This window comes from Pristiophorus japonicus, unplaced genomic scaffold, assembly GCF_044704955.1.
Source record: "Pristiophorus japonicus isolate sPriJap1 unplaced genomic scaffold, sPriJap1.hap1 HAP1_SCAFFOLD_672, whole genome shotgun sequence".
In the NCBI taxonomy this organism is placed as follows: Eukaryota; Metazoa; Chordata; class Chondrichthyes; family Pristiophoridae; genus Pristiophorus; species Pristiophorus japonicus.
Genome location: NW_027254585.1, coordinates 196,119 through 206,254, shown reverse-complemented (window position 1 = coordinate 206,254; position 10,136 = coordinate 196,119). Strand labels below are relative to the sequence as shown.

The 10,136-nt window shown below is 44.6% G+C and overlaps 1 non-coding gene across 1 annotated transcript; it reads left to right on the top strand.

Annotated features, from left to right (window-relative positions):
* Positions 1 to 657: 657 nt before the first annotated feature.
* On the top strand, positions 658 to 731 carry trnav-uac (transfer RNA valine (anticodon UAC)). The gene has a single exon. It is a non-coding gene; the product is annotated as a tRNA-Val (tRNA).
* The last annotated feature ends 9,405 nt before the right edge of the window (positions 732 to 10,136 follow it).

Here is a 10,136-nt window from a genome sequence, read left to right as displayed (position 1 = left end):
AATAACATCGAAAATAAATGTGACCCCAACAACCAGAAAGAGGATTAAATGCTGAGTCTTTTCAGCAAAAAATTCCTTTCCCAAACATTTCTCTGACTTAATCTTCACAAAACAAAAATGATGCATATAAAGTCATTACACCCGAATTTTCGCGCACCCGAATCTTCTCAATCAGATGCCGCTAGTTGTGCCGAATCAATGCTTGTCCCTTTGCAATATTCAGCTTCGATGCACACTATTAAATGTACTACTAAGTTATTGAATCACAGAATAATGTAATGGTTACAGCACGAAAGAAGGCCATTCAGCCCATCGAGCCCATGCCTACTCTCAAGAAGTCCCACATCCGCGTCATTTACCCGCAGCTGTGCATTCGTTTCCTTCAGATACTGATCCAACTCACTTTGGAAAGATAAGATTGAGTCTGCCTCTGCCGCCTTTAAAGCAGTGTGTTCCAGATTCTAACCAGTGGTGCGAGATGGCCAGCGCCTGGTCCTATGTATAAACTCCGAGAAACATGGGATCAATTCCTCCCACACTCACAACCTTGCTAAATATAGCAACGTCATTCTATTCGCGTAATGCAAGCTCCTGATGTGCAGCGCAGCTGTTGAGTTTAAAGCTTTGTTTATGTTCCCGACATTTATTCTGTCGCAAGATTTCCGTACTGTAGTGGTTATCAAGTTTGCCTTACACGCGAAAGGTCCCCGGTTCGAAACCGGGCGGAATCATTTCGCAAACCTGTTCAATTAATGATTAGAAAAAATTTAATAATTCATATTAGCGTTTCAATATTAACAGAGTGCAGTGTCTCACGACGCTGTTGCATTTGCTGATTCTGTGTACAGTTCTGTACAAACTCAAACTCTACACAGTGTCTCTCAGTCCCTCTCGTTTCCAGCCCTGAAGGGGGATAAACACATCTGAAAGCTGCACATTCCATTCACTCAGTTGAGCTGTGAGAGACTTTTAAAGGATCCTGCCGCGCTGCCTCGCTTCACAACAGAAAATCGAAGCCACAAAGAAACCAATAGACTAAACGCTCTTCCCGAGCTCCAGAGTGACTGAGGGCGGGACAAGCCCAACATTCCAGTCACGCACTCTCCAATCAGCCGTTGCCGGTAGAAAGCGGTGAATGCAGCATCAAACAGCGGTTTAACGCCCTTCACTGGGCTTCAAAATGCCACGGCTCGAGCAAAAGCTCCACGTTCACCGAACAGTATCCTCATAAGATTCTTAATCTCAGTTTCCTGAGTTCGTGCCGCAGCTTACACGAACATTTTTTTTTCACTGGTATTGCCATTAATTAGCCGATCGCCTCGTTTTGTATCATGAAAGTAATGCTAACCGATAATTATGCAATCATAGAAGTTTACAGCTTGGAAGGAGTCCTTTTCGGCCCATCGTACCTGCACCGGCCAACAAATGTCCAGTTTTAGGTGAGTAACCCTGTATCTTACGGCATTTCAAGTGCACATCCAAGTACTTTTTAAACGTGTTGAGACGTTCTGCCTCCACCTACTTTCAGGCAGTGAGTTCCAGAAACCCACAAACATCTCGATGAAGAATGTTAACTTCAAATCCCCTTTAACCCTTAGAGTAATACGTTTAATTTATGTCCCCTGGTTGTTGACCTCTCCCTTACGGGAAATAGGCCATTTTAATCAACAATATCTAGGCCCCTCCTAATTTTAAACACCTCTATGCTGTCGCCCATCAGCCTCCTCTTTTCCAAGAAAAACAATCCAAACCTTTCCAATCTGTCCTCATCGCAAAGTTGCTCCACTCCCGGCAACATCTACGTAAAACTCCTCTGTACCCTCTCCAGCGCAATCATGTCCTTCCTTAAATGCGGTGACCAGAATTGCACGCAGTACTCCTGCTGTGGACTGACCGGAAGATTATACAGTAATAGCATAACCCACTTGTTCTTCTATTCCATGTCTCTGCCAATAAATACAACCATTCCGTATGCCTTCTTAACCAACTTATCCAACTGGCCAGCTACGTTCAGGGATGTATGGACATGCAATCCCATTTCCCTTTGTTCCTCTGCACTGCTCAATATCCAAACAGTTGATGTTTATTCCGTTTCCTTGTTTGCGCTCGACAAATGCACGAACTCACACGTCTCTGGATTAAATTCCATTTGCCACAGTTCTGCCCACCTTCCTGCAGTCTCCAGCTTCCTTCTTCATTATCAACCGCACTGCCTATTATATTATGAATTGAAAACCCCTTAATCATATCACGATATTCAAGCTAGATCATTGATAAGTACCATAAAAAATAATGGACCTCGCACTGAAAACTGCGGAACACCACTGGAAACATCCTTTCAGTCTCAAAAAGCCCTTCAAACATTATCCTATGCTTCCTGCCTCTGAGCCAATTTGGATCCAATTTGCCACTCCGCCCTGGTTCCCATGGGCTTTTACTTTCTTAACCAGACTGCCATGTGGGATTTTAGTGAAATCATTAATAGAATCCATAACTCTACATCATACGCAATACTTCATCGACTCACCTGGTGACCACCTCCAAAAATGCAATCAAGTTAGTCAAACGCGACCCTTCCTTAACAAATCGAACTGACTGTTCTGATTAACCAGTGTCTTTCAAAATGTAGAAAATTTATAACTTTTAAATGTTATCCTGCTTTCACGGAAAACATCATTAATTAACTGATGATCTTCATTTACACAAATAAAGAAATGTAACTGAAGGAGAGTCCATAATTTAATACTTTGTCTGTGCTCTGCAATTTTCCTCTTACACCATAAATCATTTTAGACACGGTGTGTTAGTCGTCTGTTTCAAAATCCTCATTGCTGCTAATATGTACATGGGACTGGGGAAACAGTGAGATAGATTGTTGAGCAAGGGACTGGTTATTGTGAAACAGCAAAGAAAATATACATTCTGGAAGAATAACATCGAAAAGAATTGTGACATCAACAGCCAGAAAGAAGATTAAATGCTGATTCCCTTTCAGCAAAAAATTCCTTTCCCAAACATGTCTCTGACCGAAACTTCACAAAACAAAAATGATGCATTTAAAGTCATTAAAACCGAATTTTCGCACAACCGCATTTTCTGCATCAGATGCCTCTCATTGTGACGACTCAATCCACGTCGCTTTGCAATATTCTGCTTCCATACACACTAGTAAATGTGCCACGAACTTCGATAATCATAGTATAATGGAATGGTTACAACACGGAAGAAGACCTTTCGGCCGGTCGAGCTTTGCCAACTATTTGCTAGTCCTATTCCCTGTCATTTACCCGCAGACATGCATTGTTTTTTCTTTCAGATACATATCCAACTCCCTTAAGAACGATAAGCTTGACGACTTTTTAAGAAAGGAGAGAGCGAGAAAACGGTAATTATAGACTAGTTAGCCTGACATCAGGAGTGGGGAAAATGTAGGAATCAATTATTAAAGATGAAATAGCAGCACATTTGGAAAGCAGTGACGGGATCGGTCCAAGTGAGCATTGATTATGAAATGGAAATCCTGCTTGACAAATCTTCTGGAATGTTTTGAGGATGTATCTGCTACAGTGGACCAGGGAGAACCAGTGGATTTGCTTTATTTGGTCTTTCAAATTTCTTTTGACAGGGTCCCACACAAGAGATTGATGTGCAAAATTATAGCACATAGTATTGGGTGTAATGTACTGACGTGGATAGAGAACTGGTTGGCAGGTAGGAAGCAGAGAGTCGGGATAAACGGGTCCTTTTCAGAATGTCAGGCAATGACCAGTGTGCTAACGCAGGGCTCAGTGCTGGGAGGCTAAATATTTACAATTTAAATTAATGATTTGGATGAGGGAATTGAGTGTAATTTCTCCAAGTATGCAGATAACACTAAGCTGGGTGGCAGTGTGATCTGTAAAGAGGAAGCTAAAAGTCTGCAGGGTGCCTTGGACAGGTTCGGTGAATGGGCAAACGCGTGGCAGATGCAGTATAATGTGAATAAGTGTGAAGTTATCCACTTTGATGGCAAAAAACACGAAGGCCAAATGTTATCTGAATGAGGGCAGATTTGGAAAAGGGGAGATGCAGCGAGACCTGGGTGCCATGGTGTATCAGTTATTGCAAGTTGGCATACAGGGTCAGCAGGCGGTGAAGGAGGCAAATGGTATGTTGGTCGTCATAGCTAGAGGATTTGAGTGTAGGAGCAGGGAGGTCTTACTGCAGTTGAACAGAGCCTTAGTGAGGCCTCACCTGGAATATTGTGTGCAGTTTTGTTCTCCTAATCTGAAAAAGGACATTCTTGCTGTTGAGGGAGTGCAGCGAAGGTTCAGCAGACTGATTCCCTGCCTGGCAGGACTGACTGATGAATAGAGATTTGATCGAATGGGCTTTTATTCACTGGAGTTTAGAAGGATGAGAGGGGATCTCATAGAAATATATACAATTCTGACGGGACGGGACAGGTTAGATGCAGCAATAATGTTCCCGATGTTGGTGAAGTCCAGAACCAGGGGACATCATCGAAGGTTAAGGATTAGGACTGAGATTATGGAGAAACTTCTTCACTAAGAGAGTTGTTAATCTGTGGAATTCCCTACCGCAGGGAGTTGTTGCAGCCACTTCACTGGATCTATTCAACGGGGAGTTAGATATGGCCTTTACAGCTAAAGGAATAAAGTGGTATATAGAGAGAAAGCAGGAATGTGGTACCGAGGTGAATGATCAACCATGATCTTATTGAATGGTGGTGCAGTCTGAAAGGGCCGAATGGCCTATTCCTGCACCTATTTTCTTTGTTTATATGTTTCTATCCAGATGATAAATAGCATTCATGTACAAGCTGACAGAAATCAATAAGCTGCTGTCTATCGCTCTTTGAGGAAAGAGAGAGCCAGCTGATATATCACTACGGCCATGCCAGTCTGATAAAGTCTACTCTTGGAGACGAGACAGACTAACACCTGGTAAGTATTTGGAAGTGAGACGGACTGTGAATACGAGGTGCTGTAGACTGTTGCTGCCACCATAGGCTGCTCACAACATTCACACTGGCTTCAACCAATCAACAAACAGTTAACGTCTCCCCCTTCATTCAATTTCTCTCTCACTCTCTACTTATTTTTCCAAATCTTTGATGCTCATTCTCCTGCTGCCTCAATAAAACGGAGATATTGTGCTATAAATACCACATCGTAGCTTATTTCTGTAACAAAGTAGGGACAGGTCTGATAGGTACTTGGATAGGAGTCTTAATACCAGGTGTACTAGGCTTTTTCAATTAATGGAGGTTGTCGCTATCTTCTTTCAGCACTCCATTTGCGGTTCGTTTCTGCGCTTTCAACAACTCTTCCTCTAGATCTCCCTCTCGCTCCTTCGCTCTCTCTCTCTCTTTTTCTCTTTCTCTCTCTAATAAACTCAGACCTGGTTTGTAATTGCAATGGAGACTCGGGCTTATATTTTTCTGTGTTAGCCAGTGATGGCGCGAAGATAGATAGAAAAGAAGGAGGGAAGGCACGTAAAACAACGTAAGAAGTACAAATGCTTCAGAGCTGTTCGGTAGCTTTCAAGTATGATTTAACAGAAAGCAATAAGCTGCTATCTGTCGCACGATCTGTAAAGAGAGAGCCAGCTGTTAGATATCTATGGCCATACCAGTCTGAAAAAGTCTGCTTTCACATGCGAAGCAGAGTAAGGCCTGGTTAGGACTTGGAATGGAGACCGACAGGGAATACCAGGTGCTGTAGACTGTTGGTGCCACCACAGGCTACTCGCAGCATTCACACTGCCGTCAAACTATCAACAAGCTGTTTGCTTCTCTCTTCTGCATTCAATTTCTCTTTCACCCTCTCGCCTTATTTTTCTAAATGTTTGCTGCTCATTCTCCTGCTGCCATAGAAAGTCAAGGGGGTCCACACACAACTGAACAAAAAATTCAGCAACAAAATAACCGAGCAAAATAACACACCCACACCTGTATGTCCTTGTCATCCAAAACATCCCAGATGAAACTCAGACATTGCGCTTTAACTACTACATCGTAGCTCATATCTGCACCAAACTAGGGACAGGTCTGTTTCGTACTTGGATAGGATTCACAATGCCAGGCGTACTAGGCTTTTCCTATTAGTCGAGGTTGTTGCTGCATCATTCAGCACTCCATTTGCTGTTCTTTCCACTGCTTTTTATGCAACTCTCACTCTCTCTCTCTCTCTCTAATAGTCACTGGCCTGATTGTACTGAGCAATGGAGGCTCGGGTTTAAACTTTGTGTGTGTGTTAGCGAGAGATGGCGCGAAGAGCGATTGAAAGCAAGGTGGGAAGGCAGGTAAAAGGAAATGTAAGAAGTGGAAATGCTTCCGAGTTGTTAAACAGCATTCATGGATGAGCTGACTAAAATAAATAGGCAGCTGTCTGTCGCTCTTTGAGTAAAGAGAGAGCCAGATGTTATATCGCTATGGCCATGCCAGTCTGAAAATGTCTGATCTCGGATACGAAGTAGCGTAAGGTCTGATTAGTGCTTGGAAGGGAGACCGACTGCAAATACCAGGTGCTGTTGACTTTTACTGTTAGCACAGGCTGCTGGCAACATTCACACTGCTGTCAAACAATCAACAAGCTGTTCGCTTCTCCCTCCAGTATTCAATTTCTCTCCTACCATCTCCCTTTATTTTTCCAAATCTTTGCTGCTCATTCTCCTGCTGCCATCGAAAGTGAAGGTGGTCCACACACAACCAATGAAAAAACACAGGAACAAAATAAACGTGCAAAACAACACACCCAAACCAATAAGTCCTTCGCACGCAAAGCATCCTTGATCAAACCGACCGCTACTATCCCGAGCCAAAACAGTCTGCACCGGATTTGGAGAACGCATAACCGGTCGAAGGGCCTCCGCGACGACATGCCAACAGGATCCGAGGAAGTGGAAACAGCTGAAGGGACTCCGAGGCCGGCGCTCAATCTACCGAAGTGAATCCGAGGCCGGCGCTGACCCGGTGGAAGGGACCGAGGAGGTGGCATCGTATAAATTGGGGAAAATTTTATAATCTATTATCGATTTACATCTTAGACTTTTAACAACGCTTAGAAACTTTTAAAAACTTTTTAACAACCGTTAGAATCTCTTGAAATAAATTGGGAATCTTTATCAACTTTTAATTTTTTAAATAACTTTGGAAGTCAACTTCCGAATGCCGGCCCCCTAACCTAGCCTCGGAGAATCTATCTTCAATGGCGCTAACGGGCGCTGAGCTTGCGGCCAACAATTAGCTAAAGGCAATTAGCTTTATAGAGCTGTGCCTCGTCTCCAGTAGTTTTGGACCCTCTTGCCACTGGACTAAGACCTTCATCTAAGCCCGTGTGGTTGCGGGTGTGCAGCGGCCACCCCACCTTGAAAAGCCCACGCACAGGCATCTTCCACTTCGTCAGTATGAAGTTCGGGACATCGAACTTCAGGTCCCTCAAAGACAATCCTAACAGCATCAGGTCGATATGCCGCACAGCCATAGTTGCCCGGGATCTCAAACGTTTTGACTTTGATATCGTCGCCCTAAGCGAGACGTAGTGGGCAGGGAAAGGCCAGTTGAAGCAAAATGGTGGAGGTCACAACTTCATCTGGAAAGGGAAACCAGAGGCAGAACGTAGCCTTCGATGAGTCGGCTTTGCCTTCAACAATGTGCTGGTCGACCGCCTCAAAGATTCCACCTGTGGGGTTAACGAACGCCTCATGACTCTCCGTAGCACCCTATATCGGAGCCATTGTGCCACAGTCATCAGTGCGTACGCCTCTACCCTCGATGCAATGGATGAGGCTAAAGAGCGATTTTATTCCAAACTTAAGACATCCAATCCCACGTCCACACGGGCGACAAATTGATCTTCCTGGGTGATTTTAATGCCAGGCTGCTATCTTATTTTCTATCTCACTTCGAGACATTGCTATTTGCTATTTTTGCTATTTTATTTTGTTGTTCTGCGTTCATTCGCCATCTGTCTCGACACCCTTGCATTTGCGTAGCAGTAGGAGAATGTGCAGGAAATAGATATTGTAAGAAAAGGGAGTCAGCATCGCCTCCAGTGCAGCAGCGCAGCCTTCGACCGTCTGAGGAAAGGTTTGTTTGAAGGCCAGGCCCTCAAATCTACCAAGACACTCATGGTCTACAGGGCTGTAGTAATATCAACCCTCCAGTATGGATCTGAGGCATGGGCGATTTATAGGAGGCACCTCAAGTCGCTGGAGATATATCACTAACGAAGTCTCCACAAGATCCTGCAAATCCCCTGGGAGGGCAGGTGCTCCAAGATCATTGACTTCGACCAGGCCAACATCCCCTGTATTGAAGCACAGACCACACTCGATCAGCTTCACTGGGCAGGCCAGATAGTACGCATGTCAGATACTAGACTCCCGAAGCAAATGCTTTATGCGGAGCGCCTTCATGGTAAATGCGGCAAAGCCGGACAGAGGAAGCGTTATAAGGACACCGTCAAAGCTTCGCTGGTAAAGTGTGACTTCACCGCTGGCATTTGGGAGAAACTGGACGCAGATTGCCTGAGGTGGACTAACTCCATCAGGGAGGGCATTGAGCTCTTCGAGTCTCAACGCAAAGATCAGAAAGAGGCCAAGCGCAGGCAGCAGAAGGAGCGTGCAGCAAATCAACCCCACCAAACACTTCCCTCGATGAATGTTTGTCCCACCTGTAACAGAGTCTGTGGCTATCGTATCGGACTGTTCAGCCAAAAAAGAGCTCCCTCTTGCAGTGGAAGCAAATCCTCCTCGATTCTGAAAGACTGGCTATGTTTGATTGATTGAGATCAATCTGAGGCATTGCGCTATAATTACCATATCCTAGCTCAGTTCTGCTATAAAGTCTGCACAGGTCTGATTAGTACTTAGGTTGGATTCTTAATATCGGGTGTACTAGGCTTTTCATATTAGTCGAGATTGTCATTGCCTTCATTCAGCACTCCATTTGCTGTTCATTATTGCCCTTTCTACAACTCTCTCTCTCGCTCTCGCACTCTAATAGGTCCAGGTCTGATGTGTACTTAGCAATGAAGGTTCGGGCTTGTATTGTGTGTGTGTGTGTTAGCGAGAGATGGCTCGAAAAAAATAGAAAAGAAGATGGTACGGCAGGTAAAAAGCAATATATGAGGTACAAATGGTTCCGAACTGTTTGATCGCATTCAGCTGTTTGATAGCATTCATGTATCAGCTGGCAGAAAGCTATAAGCAGCTATCTGTGGCTCTCTAAGTAAAGAGACAACCAGCGGTTAAATATGTACGGCCCATATTAATCTGAAAACGCCTAATCTCGTCGGATCTCGGATACGATTCAGAGTAAGGCCTGGTTAGACTTGGATGGGAGACTGCCTGGGAATACCACGTGCAGTAGGATTTTACTGCCGCCACAGGCCGCTCATGGTTCTGCACACACACTGACGTTAATCCATCAGCAACCTTTTTGCTGCACTCTCTCTCACTTTACTTTCACCACTTCTTTCCTGCACATTCTCCTGCTGCTACACAAATGCAAGGAGGTCGACGCAGGGGGCGAAAGAACGCAGAAGAACAAAATAAGATTGCAAAAAACCACATGTTGGCGGAGGGGCACCAGGACGCAGCAGCAGAGAGGAGAGACAAAATGCATCGAAACCTGGGAGGGACAAAAAGCAACAGAACAAAGAATAGTGTTGGAAGAGCAGCAATTCAATTCAGGAAAAAAAGCTAAGCCAACTAGCATGCTGCCGGAATGCATGTGTGTTAATGTGATGAATGTCACAACTGAGATTGACGAGAAGCAGGCGCCACTTGCCAGGTGGGGGTTATGAAATGTGGCTATAATGGAGATCTGGATCAAAAATGGGTAGGATTGGAATTAAACAATCTTGGCGATTTGGGGGCGGTGGAAGCTTTTTATTGGGAAGAGTGATTTGGGGATGGGAAATATGGGGGGAGAGCGATTTGAGGGATGAGAGATTTTGAGTTTGGCGAGCGTGAGATTTGGGGGTGAGTGAGTGAATGATGTGGGCACGAGTGAGGGAATGGTGAAGGCCATACAGATTTGAAGCTTGAGGCAAGGCAATGAAAGTGGTAGGGCTTGTAGTCTGTTTGTGTGGAGGTGGTGGAAGGCAAATGGTGAAATCAAAATTGAG